The 11,557-nt window shown below is 43.1% G+C and overlaps 1 long non-coding RNA gene across 1 annotated transcript; it reads left to right on the forward strand.

Annotated features, from left to right (window-relative positions):
* The first annotated feature begins 3,065 nt into the window (after nt 1-3,065).
* On the forward strand, nt 3,066-6,778 carry LOC109307620. The gene is made up of 3 exons (XR_002100318.1): nt 3,066-3,241; nt 6,337-6,339; nt 6,768-6,778. It is a non-coding gene; the product is annotated as an uncharacterized LOC109307620 (long non-coding RNA).
* Nucleotides 6,779-11,557: the final 4,779 nt, after the last annotated feature.

Raw genomic sequence — 11,557 nt, forward strand, 5'->3', positions numbered from 1 at the left:
AACAATGGTGCTATGTAAGTAAGAATCATGTGTGGTTTTTTTCTCTTTCCATTGGGTACCTCTGCTGGCCTAGGACATGTTATCTATGTACAGTTAAGTCAGATCAGTTTTAACCATTGTCAACTAAAGCAGTTTCAAGATGATTGTACAAATAATAATCCCTGTGTTGCATCATAATAATTGTAGAGCTGAAAATGTGGTTATAAGCCATTACAGCTGCATTTAAGCCTAGTTTGAAAACTCCAGTTTGGCTTAGTGCTTGTAAATGGTGTTGAATGGTATATACAAAACTGCACAGAAGTAACAAACATTTAAAAACGTTCTCTTCAAGTAGGCATTATTGGCTTTTGACAGCTTTAAGCCACTTTGCATTTAAGGGCTTCTCATTTTTCTTAAAGTCTGTCCTCTTATGGTTGACTAATGATGGCTGCAATCCAGTAATCAACTAACACAATGATACCCAACCTTTCTGGGCTGCAGGCTAGATGAGTGTTTACTGGGTTGGTTCATGGGCCAGATCTCTGTCAGGTCTGCTTTCCCAGCCCAATGCATGTGGGATTGAGCCTGCCAGCCCAGCCATGTGTGCCTGCTGGATCCGGCACATAGGGGAGAGGTGGGCAAAGTCTGGCCTGCAGGCCAGATCAGGCCTGTGGTGGATTCTGTTTCCAGCAACCCCTGCCTGCTTCTGTGTGGCCAGTTTCCGTGGAGACCTCAGTAGTAGCAGTGCTGTGACAGCGCAGGGCCAGGGTTTTCATGGAGACCAGCCCCAGCAGCACTAGCAGGGCATATGGGTGGGCTGGGAACTGCTCCAGGGCCAGGGCTGGCATCTTGCAGCAGTGACAGTTTGGTCCAGAACCTGGACGGAGCTGCCATCCACTGCCTGCACACCGCAGATCTGGGAGGGAAAAAGGGGGTGCCCAGGGTATGTGGGCAAAAGATCACAGCTTTGCCCCAGCTCTAGACCATGCTGTCACTATTACAAGATCCCAGCCCAGGAGCAGCTCCCCACCCAGCCACGTGTCCTGCCAGCGCTGCTAGGGCTGGTCTCCATGGAAACTCTGGCCCCACGTTGTCACGGCACCACTGCTGCTGGGATATCGATGGAAACCAGCTGCAGCAACACAAGTAGGAACTGCTGAGAATTGGAGTCCAGCTGCTGGCTGGATTTGCCATTTTCCGCACCCTGACACAGGGCCATGTCATCTGGCTGCAAAGCTTAGACTTTTGGCAGTGTGGGGAGCAGTGGCAGGGTTAAATGTCACTGCTCCCACAGTGTCAAGTTTCTGGATCTGTGAGGAGCCTCACAGATCAAATGACAGCTGTGTGGGCTGGAACTAGCCTTGTGGGCTGGAGGTTGAGCACCCTTGAGAACATTCAGCTGACTGTGTTGACTTAAAAAAAAGTGAGGTAATTAAGTGTCAACAATTATGATTGTTAATTATAAAAAATGGGAGGATAGATTGAAGGATAAAGGCACCCAGGATGGTTGGAAGCTTCTAAAGGGCATAGTATTGGAGGTCCAACAAGAAACGGTTCTGGCACTATGGAAGCACAAGAATGGCAAGAGACAGATGTGACTGCACAAGAAGCTTCTGGGATGCCTCAAATGCAAAAGGAAAACATACAGGCAATGGAAAGATGGGGCAGGTCACCAAGGAAGCATACCAGGAAATAGCAAGCACGTGCAGGGATAAAATCAAGCAGGCAGAGGTAAAAAATGAGCTTCATCTAGTAAGAGAAGCGAAGGACAACAAGATGTCCTATTAGTTTTTTGGCTAGAAAAGAAAGATCAACGAATCTATGCATCCACTGTTTAATAGCCAGAGTGAACTCTTAGAAGATGCAAAGAAGGCAGAGTTACTCAATAGCTACTTTGCCTCAGTCTTCACAAAATATTATCCTACAACCAGCTAATAAGGTTTATTTGCATAAGGAAGGAGACAAGCTGAGGGATGAGAGAACAAAAAAGATGGTCAGAGAGCTTTCAACTGGTCCAAATGAGTTCAAGTCAACAGGGCCTAGTGGACTCCATCCCAAGGTAGTGAAGGAACCGGCAGAGGAGATCTTTTAGACGTTGGCAATAATGTTTACAAAGTCATGGGTGAGGTACCAGAGGACTGGAAAAAGGCCAAAACAGTGCCTTTATTTTAAAAAATGCAAAAAGGAGGACCAAATGAACCACGGACTAATTAGTCTCAATACTCAGGAAGTTACAGGAGTATATCTTAAGGGAAATTCACTTTCAGGCCTCTGGAGGAAGAAAAGATGATCATGGATAGCCAGCATGGATTTACTAAGAGCAAATTTACTAAAAACCCAGCAAACTTTGAGCTCCTTCTTCAACAAGAGAACTACTTGAGTGGATGAAAAGTATGTAGTGGATACGGTGTACCTGGATTTACAGCAATATGGTTCCTAGCACAGCTGATGCCACAATAAAACAATGTCTGTTTGTACACTGAGTGGATCACGGACTCAATTTAAGTCTGAAGTGTGATGCAGCTACACAGAAGGTGAATGCAGTTTTGGGCTACATCAATAAAAGCATTAAGTACAAGATATGGGAGGTAATAGTACCTCTTTACTCAGCACTGATTTAGGTCTCATCTAAAATACTGTGTGCAGTTTTGGCCTCCACATTTTAGGATAGACATAGAAAAGTTAGGTTCTGAGATGAGTGACAAAAATAATAAAGGGTTCAGAAGGCAAGCTATACAAGGAAACATTGAAGGAAATAGCACGTTCACCTTGTGGAAAAGGTGCTTAAGAGGGGATGTGATAAGAGTCTTCAAATCATTGGCAATCCCTTGCAGTTGAGGATTATTGTCTTCTCTGATTGTTTTATCTGTGGGTCTGAAGATGGCTGAGGCCTATCCAGGATTGACAGACTCTGTGGCACCTTGGGCACATGTTTCCATGCAAGGTGGTTTGCTCTGGGTTCTTGGTTTGGTCCATAACATGCTGTTTCTGCCACTCCTGCTTTTCTGTCTCCTGTTGTTGTAAGGTTTCAAAGTATCTTTGTAGAATGGGCTCTTCTTCCATTTGGGGCAGTCCTGGATGATAGTCTCCCACAAGTTGATTTCAACGTTGCACTTTTTCAATGTGGACTTGAGAACATCTTTGAAATGCTGTCTCTGCTTTCTTCTTCAATGCATGCCTTGACTGAGCTAGGAGAATAAAACTTACTTTGGGAATCTGAAGTTGGACATCTGAATGACGTGGCCAGCCCAGCAAAGTTGATGTCAGGTGATCATCACCTCTGCGCTCATTCTGTTTTGCTTGCAAGAAGACACTAATGTTGCTGTGTCTGTCTTCCCACTGGATTCGAAAGATCTTTCGCTGGCAGCGTTGATAGTACTTCTCCAGTGGTTTGATGTCTCCCACATCTTGGCTCCAGATAGTAAGGTCGGGATCACAAGTACTTCATAAACAATGAGCTTGGTTTTGGATCAGATGTCTTGATCTTCAAACACCTCAGGTGTCAGAAGGCTGCATTTACATGTTCGAGCCAATGTTGGATTTCTTTTGCAATGTTAGTCTTCTGCGGGAGATGGCTTCTGAGGCACAGAAAAAACTCAGCATTCTCCAGAGTCTTATGATAAATATAAATTACTGGAGCTGGAGACTGCTCATTAAGAGCTTGTTGATGGAGGACCTTAGTCTTCTGAATGTTGTCAGTCCCATTTTCTCCTACACCTCGGTAAAGATGTTGATGACTGCCTGAAGGTCTGCTTCCAAGTGAGCTCATGCAAACAGCATCATCAGCATACTGGAGCTCAATTGGGGTGTCTTAGTTTTGGCATGGAGTTGGCTGTGATCAAATAGCTTACCAATCATTTGGTAGTTTAGCTGCACTCTGACTGGAAGCTTTTTGGTGGTTAGATGTAGCATTGCAGTAAGGAATATTGAGACGTGTATTGAAGCGATGACAGCCTTGCTTAACTCCTGTCTTAATCTCAAAGAGATCTGTAATAGATCTGTTATTGAGAATCACTACTCACTTACCATTATGGAGCAGACAAAGAATGGTGACAAATTTTAGAGGGCATTCATACTTCAGAAAGATCCTTCACAATGGTTCTTGGTTGATAGTCAAAGGTTTGTGTGAAATCAAAGAAGGCGATGTAAAGAAGCTATACATTGTTCCTGACGTTTTTCCAGCAGCTGGCAAGCAGTGACGATCATGTCAGTTGTGCCTTTTGATACCCTAAACCTACAACGAGATTCTGGGAGCAGGTCTTCAGCAAGTGGAAGAAGACAGTTCTGGAGGGTCCTCAAAATGATCTTTCCTATGGCATATGGAAGAATACCTGAAGTGCTTCCATAAAGAAGAAGAAAAACACCTCTTGTCTTGCTGGAGAGAGCAGGGCATGGGCCAAAGCCTTGAAGTTGCAGGAAAATCAGCTTAGATTGGGCATCAGGAAAAACTTCTTCACTGTTAGAACTGTGAGGCAATAGAATTAGACTGCCTGAGGAAATTGTGGAATTTCCATCACTGGAGGTCTTTGAGAAGATGTTTGACTGGCATTGGTCAGGGATTTCATAGACGTTAGGGCTGGAAGGGACCTCGGAAGATCAAGTCCAGCCCCCCGCCCAAAGGGCAGGAAGTCAGCTGGGGTCATAGGATCCTAGCAAAATAAGCATCCAATTTGCTCTTGAAGGTGTTCAATGTAGGTGCTTGAACCACCTCCAACAGAGGTTCCAGACCTTGGGGGCTCGGACAGTAAAGAAATTCTTCCTTATGTCCAGCCTGAAATGGTCTTGTAGTAGTAGAACTACTTCACAGTGAGGGCGGCTAGGAGCTGGAATCAACTTCCTAGGGAGGTGGTGCTGGCTCCTACCCTGGGGATCTTTAAGAGGCTTGATGACTACCTGGCTGGACTCATTTGAGTTCAGTCTTTTCTCCTGCGCAGGCGGGGGGTCGGACTTGAAAATCTACAAGGTCCCTTCTGACCCTACTTATATGATTCTATGATGATTCTATGATTCTATGACTGTTCAACCTCATCATCCCTTGGGGCGCTCTGGTGAACAAACTTTCCCCCAGAAACTGATAAGCTTATAGGTGGCCATCAGATTACCCCTGAGCCTACGCTTTTCCAGACTAAAGAGTCCCATGGCTCTCAGGCTGTCATTGTAAGGTCTGTTTTCCTGACCTCTGATCATGCGCGTGGCTCTTCTCTGGACTCTTTTAAGCTTCTCCACATCCTTTTTGAGTTGTGAAGCCCAAAACTGGATGCAGTACTCCAGCTGCGACCTCACCAAGGCTGAGTACAAGGGGAGAATGACGTCCTGGGATTTGCTTGAGAAGCATCTATGGAAGCCAGCGTTTTGGTCGCTGTACTATCCACAGCATCGCATTGCAGGCTCATGTTCATCTTGTGGTCAGTGATGACCCCCAAGTCTCTTTCTTCCATAGCACTGCCGAGCCTATAAGGATGCTGCAGGTTTTTCTTCCCAAGGTGGAGAACCTTGCATTTTTCGGTGTTAAACACCGTCAGATTCTCATCCGCCCATTTGCTGAGCCTGTCCAAGTCAGCCTGGATCACCCGCCTATCTTCTGGTGTGGATGCTTTGCTCCAAAGTTTGGTGTCATCAGCGAACTTGGCCAGTCTGCTTCTGACTCAAGTGTCCACATCATTAATGAAGATGTTGAACAATATGGGTCCAAGGACAGAGCCTTGGGGGACCCCACTGGTCACAGGACTCTATGATGAGTGACTTCCATCGATTACTACCCTCTGGGTGTGACCGCGGAGCCAATTTTCCAGCCAGTGGATTGTGGTGGACCCAAGGCCACAATTGGCCAGTTTTGCCAAGAGGTGATCGTGGGATACCAGATCAAAGGCTTTTTTGAAGTCAAGATATACAACATCAATCTCTCCTCCCTTATCCAGGTGATAGGTCACCTGCTTGTAGAAGGAAATGAGATTGGTCAAGCAAGACCTACCCAAAACAAACGCGTGCTGGCTATCCCTTAGGATGTTGGCGTCAGCCAGTCCATTAAGGATGGCCTCTTTAATAAACTTTCTAAGATCTTCCCTGGCATAGAAGTCAGGCTGGTGGGCCTGTAGTTAGTTGGTCCACTTTCCTCCCTTTCTTGAAGGTAGGCACCACATTGGCCTTCTTCCAGTCTTCAGGCACTATACCAGAGCACCAGGAGTTTTCTAAGATCTGTGCCAGACACCGGAGTGCCAGGAGTTTTCTAAGATCTGTAATTATCTAGGCATAGCAATGCTTATATTATATTATGGGTATTTCCCATATTTCTGGGCTTTGCTGGTTGCCACATGATGCTAGGAGGAATTTTTCTCCCCTCCTGTTGCTATTTGTCAGAATGTGGGGTGTTTTTTGTGCCTTCCTCAGAAGCACTAGGTTTTGGTTGCAGCCAAGTTTAAGGATTTTGACTGGGGTGTGCTAATGCTGTTGCTGGGATTAAAGCCTGGAGGTTCCTGGATAGAGAGTAATGCCCCTTCACTCAGTGTCAGACCAATCACCACGTTTGGGATCAGGAAGGAAATTTATTCCATAGTCATAATTTGTACAGATTATAGGGGTTTTGTCTTTGTAGCAGGGCGCATGGCCCTCTTCTTTGCATCTCTCAAGCATATTTTAACAACCCTTACAGCTGCTGGACACTTGCCACTGTTGTCCGCATGCTTTACCTGTGCCATGTTAGGATGTTATGCCTTACGGTTGTATGTCAGTGTTTCCTGTATATTTTTAGTAATGGGTTAGATAAGATTTGCTTGTGAAGGTTTGGATAGGAATGATCCTCCCTCAAACAAGGGGATAGATTAGATGATCTCCAGAGTCCCTTCCAGCCCTACTTTTCTATGAGTCTATGATAATTGGCATGGCAGGCTGCATGTCTGAGGTAGGTAAAGCCTGTTCAGGTTGGAGCTTAATAGGTTTCTGTGAATATTTTATTCCCTAAACTTCTTTCTCAGTATTGAGAGACTCAGGTATATGGGAATTCAGGGGAGTGATTCACAGGAGATAGGAATTACAGTACAGACCTTTGGAGAGAGAAGGTACATCTTGAAAGTAGGATCAGGCAGACTCAAACAGATGCCTGTTTGAAGAGACAGACCAGAACCTGGTATTTGGAAGAGAAGCTTGATTTGAAAGAATGGTGTCCCAGAGACAGCACCTGAGACCCTGAGATGAACCTAACCCAGTTCCTGACAAACGTTTCAGAATGAGGAAAGCAAAACGGGGAACAGTGCCAAAATGTTTTATCTAGTTTTGTATTTGTAATCTCACAGGCTCAGCAGTGTGGGTGTCTAAGGGGAGCTTGATCGAGGGCCATAATAGTCTCAAAGGTTTTTTCAACGAAGGACTGAAATGCCAAATATGCAAAAATTAGATGCTGAAGCAGAGAGGGTCAATATTGCTATTGAGGAATTGCAAAATAGAGGGCCTTGGTTTATGGTGTAGGGTGTGTAAACATTTCCACAACTAGCACTTATAAGCATGTACTCTTCTTAAAATATTGAAATCCAAGTATTTTTTTTAAATCAAAACCTATGTTCAGAATACTAATAGAGGGCATTAATTCTCACTCAAGGAGAAAGAATTTCAAAGGTAGTACACGTCTGACCTTAAGTCTACGCCTCTTGCACGTGCATTATTCTATTGTTTAAAATGTTTCCTTTAATTGATTGGCTTAACTGTGTAATCCTGAGGTTTCTATATCTATTCTCTATAAAACAGAGTAATTGAAAATGATAAAATACACATTGGCAAAAATAAGACTCATTTAGATTTTCATTAAGGGTTTCTTCATTGTCTTTTTGTTTCATACATTACTGTTGAAATAATATAATTTTATAGTTGCTAGGAAGGGCACTAAAGTCGGATAGCTGGTGTCCTCTGTGTGAGAGATCTCTTAAGGAGCTGTTAGATGCATGGTCCATGTGAACTTAAGACATCACATGTTAGGTGCCTGTGTAACCGAGTGAACAAACATGCAGTTAATTTTCTCACAGAAGTTTGCATTCTTTTGCTAACCTAGATGTTCTTTAATTTCAGCTCAAGAATAGTTCTTCTTCAACCTCTACTCATTTTAACATGTATGCTCCTCCTGAGTGGGGCTTACAGTAACAACCTCTTCACTAAAATCACTTCACTTGATTAGAAGTTAATATTTAGGAGAATCTGTTAATGGTGGCATTGGCGTGTGCTAATGTATACAGTGCAAATATATTTTTAGTAGGGGTGTCGGAAACAGGCCGTATTCGATTTGGATTCAGATTCGGTCTGAATCGGAGACAGTGATTCGATTTGTTGATTCAGATCACTGTTCCCAATTCAATTTGGCCGCATCCGAACCTGAAGATTCAATGTTGATTTGGAGAATCAGCGATTCGGCCATAGATATAGCTTTAAATGTTTTTTCTACATACTTCAAGGTACCAGGCACGGCTCATGAATGCTGCAATACTGGGGCAGATGGAGCATCCCACAGAAGTGCGAGGGGAGGAGCGGGGGGCAGCATGCTCGGCAGCAAACCCAGAAGTAAACTAGAAGTGCTTCTGATCCACTTCTAGGTTTGCCAGAGAGTGTGTTGGGGGGCTCCCATGCTCCCCCAGCTTGGTAGTCTGCCCCTGGGGGCCCCCCCCAGTCCAGAAGGCACCAGTCATTGAGCCCAGAGGGCACGGGGGAGGCCCCCCGTGTGCTCCCTGGTGGACCTGGAAGTGCTTCTGGTCCACTTCTGGGTCTGCTGCCCAGCATGCTGGGGAGTCCCCTGCACTTCTGTAGGACACTCCATCTGCCCCAGCATCGCAGTGCAGCCTGGTACCTTGAGGTATGTAGAAAAAACATATAAAGCTGTGTCTATGTCCGCATCACCGAATCTTTCCAAATCTCTCCAAGTCAATCTGGAGGGTTTCAATTTGATTTGTACAGTTTAAATGGTCTCCTGATTCAATTTGGATTGGGAGACTTGGCCACCTAATTTTTAGGTCTAGATGGATTTTTGCCTTGACTGTAGCATTTACCTTTATGCTGATGTGAAGTGGGGAGGAGCTGAGTGTGGTATTGAATTAACTAGTTTTGGCTTTGGCTGTATCAGATTGAAACCCAGTTCTCCAACTAGAAATCATACAAAAAAACCCTCTCGTTTCATATGCCAAGCTTCTCCTTCCATCTACCAAAAAGGTCATTAAAAATAAACACAGAGGACTTTATCACGTGCATTTGACCTTTTGCCAATGAAGAGTTTTGCAGTTTTTTCGGTGTATTTGCCTCCAAGCAGTCAAACTTTCAGTGGAGTCTAAAGAAGCTTGAAAGAGGTGGGGGAAAAACAGAGATGTGGAGATTTGGTGAACTCTAGGTTATGGGACTATAGTTTACCTTTTTCAAATAATGTTCTACTTTACCTACAAGTGATTCTATTTTATGCTATTTTAATAATTGTCCTACATATGTTCTATTAGGAACATGGGGATCTGTGTATTTAAATCTGAGATGCTAATGATTTCAAGCACTAAAATACTGAAGCCTTAGAACAGGCAGGCTTGTTGCTGCAGTTTTTGCGGTGAAGTGTTTCCTGTCAGTCCTGCAGCTTGATAAAAATTAACATTATTAAACCACCATGGTTTTCAATGACAGTCCTTTTTCATGCAGGGCTTTTTATCAGCCTAGGGCAATCTTTAATGATTTTGAGATTCCTCAAAATGTTTAACCTAGTTTTGGAAGGAAGTGGGAGGAAAATGAACAATGATTCTCAGTCTGTGGTGAAGCATCTAGTAATTATGTCCATCTGAATGTGTGGGTTTCTGTGTGCCAACCGTGACTAAACTGCAAGATTTAGATGTGTCACTACCATGCAGAAGTTTGTTTCCTGATGAACCATTCCTTACTTTTGCAACTAACCTGTGTGTACATACCAAAAGCATCATAATTATGATGTCCTGATGGAAGTTCTTTGGTTTCTGCTAAATGCTGAGACCTCCCTACCACAGTGGATTATAATAGGAGTTGAGGGTCTCATTACTGGGTGGGGCTATATGAGGATTAGCAGAAGGTATTTTAACAGTATTGCAATTTATAAAGAAGCTGCAGAACCAGTTGTACTACTGGACAGGCCTCTGCTTCAGGAGAATGACTTAGAACAGATACTAGTATGTAATTAGTATAAAAAGAACAAGGCAACCAATGGTGATAAAATGTGCAGGCTTTATTTATATTGGTTTTATATCAGAACCTTTGTGTTAGGTTTACGCTGGTTCTGTCTACACACACAATAGTAAATGCTAGTAAAACATCTATATCCTCATAGTAATGTGACGGTGCTAACAATTTGTCACTTGCTTATAAAGGTATGTCTGCATGGCTATCCACTGTCACTTACTGTAGATGTATCTGAGCTAGTTTAAACTAGCTATGCTGGGTACTGCTAGCAGTGGGGCAGCAGCACACTCAATGGGAACTGTCACAAAAACCCACCAAAAACTGGTTAAGATCACAGGCTAACAACCTGAGCAAAGTTCTGTATTGCTACAGGTAAGCTGCTGGTTGCTATTTTTCTCTTTTTAATCTGTGCCCACAGATGTAACCCATTAAGCAGTTACTACTTTAAAGTACCACTGGGTCCAAATTTCCCTCAGAATTTTTTTTTAATTGAGTGAAATAATTTGCAATACATTTTATATTAATAAAAAGTAATTATGACATCATGACTCAGTTTAAATATGCTAGTCAAGAAATTAAGTTTGCACAAGAACCAGAATTCAGACTACTTATGTATATGTACAAGGGTGTAGCTGTCTTGGTCTAAGGACACAGGCAGGCAAGGTTCTTTGGGTGAACCTGATATCTTTTATTAGACCAACTCAAATAGTTGGGAAAAAAAATTTTTTAGCAAGCTTTTGGTTTTAAAAACCCTTTGTCAGACTGAGGAAGTCTGCAGTTTGTGTGTACTCTTATGTATATGTAGGTATTTCAAACTATAGTATATGATACTTTTACCTTCATTGTACCGCAATATATGCATAGCTATATGGCAAGATCGCTAAGTTTTATGATTGCTGTGAAAATCATAACTTCAAATTTCCAGATATTTATTGTTTTAAAACAGGTCTTCAACTTAAAAAAAAAAGGGGGGTGGGGGGAGGAGATGGGAGCCAATTCAGTTTCTGATTGCAGACTGATACATCCCTGTACAATATAAAAATCAAATAACAAATACACTAAGTATATTTAACTGTAATGTTTGTGCTTTATGGTTAGATCATGGGTTCAAACACCTGTATTTATTTTAATGACAAAGTTCCCAGGTACACACTGTGTATATTCAGACCTACGTATTTAAAAGTGCTCTATCCTACGTGACATTAAAGGTACAGAAACTTAGGAAAAAATCTGTTCAACTGTCTTTTGTGTAAGTCAAAGGTATTTACCATCATTGAACTATTTGTGGGGGTAAGTGGTAGAGAAGCCTTTTTAAAATATCTGTAGAGAATATTCATAGCTTCATAGTTTCTAGGGTCAGAAGGGACCTGAACAGATCATCTAGTCTGACCCCCTGCCATGGCAGGAAAGAGTACTGGGG

The sequence above is a fragment of the Crocodylus porosus genome, unplaced genomic scaffold (assembly GCF_001723895.1).
Source record: "Crocodylus porosus isolate Cpor-Errol unplaced genomic scaffold, CroPor_comp1, whole genome shotgun sequence".
Taxonomy (NCBI): Eukaryota; Metazoa; Chordata; order Crocodylia; family Crocodylidae; genus Crocodylus; species Crocodylus porosus.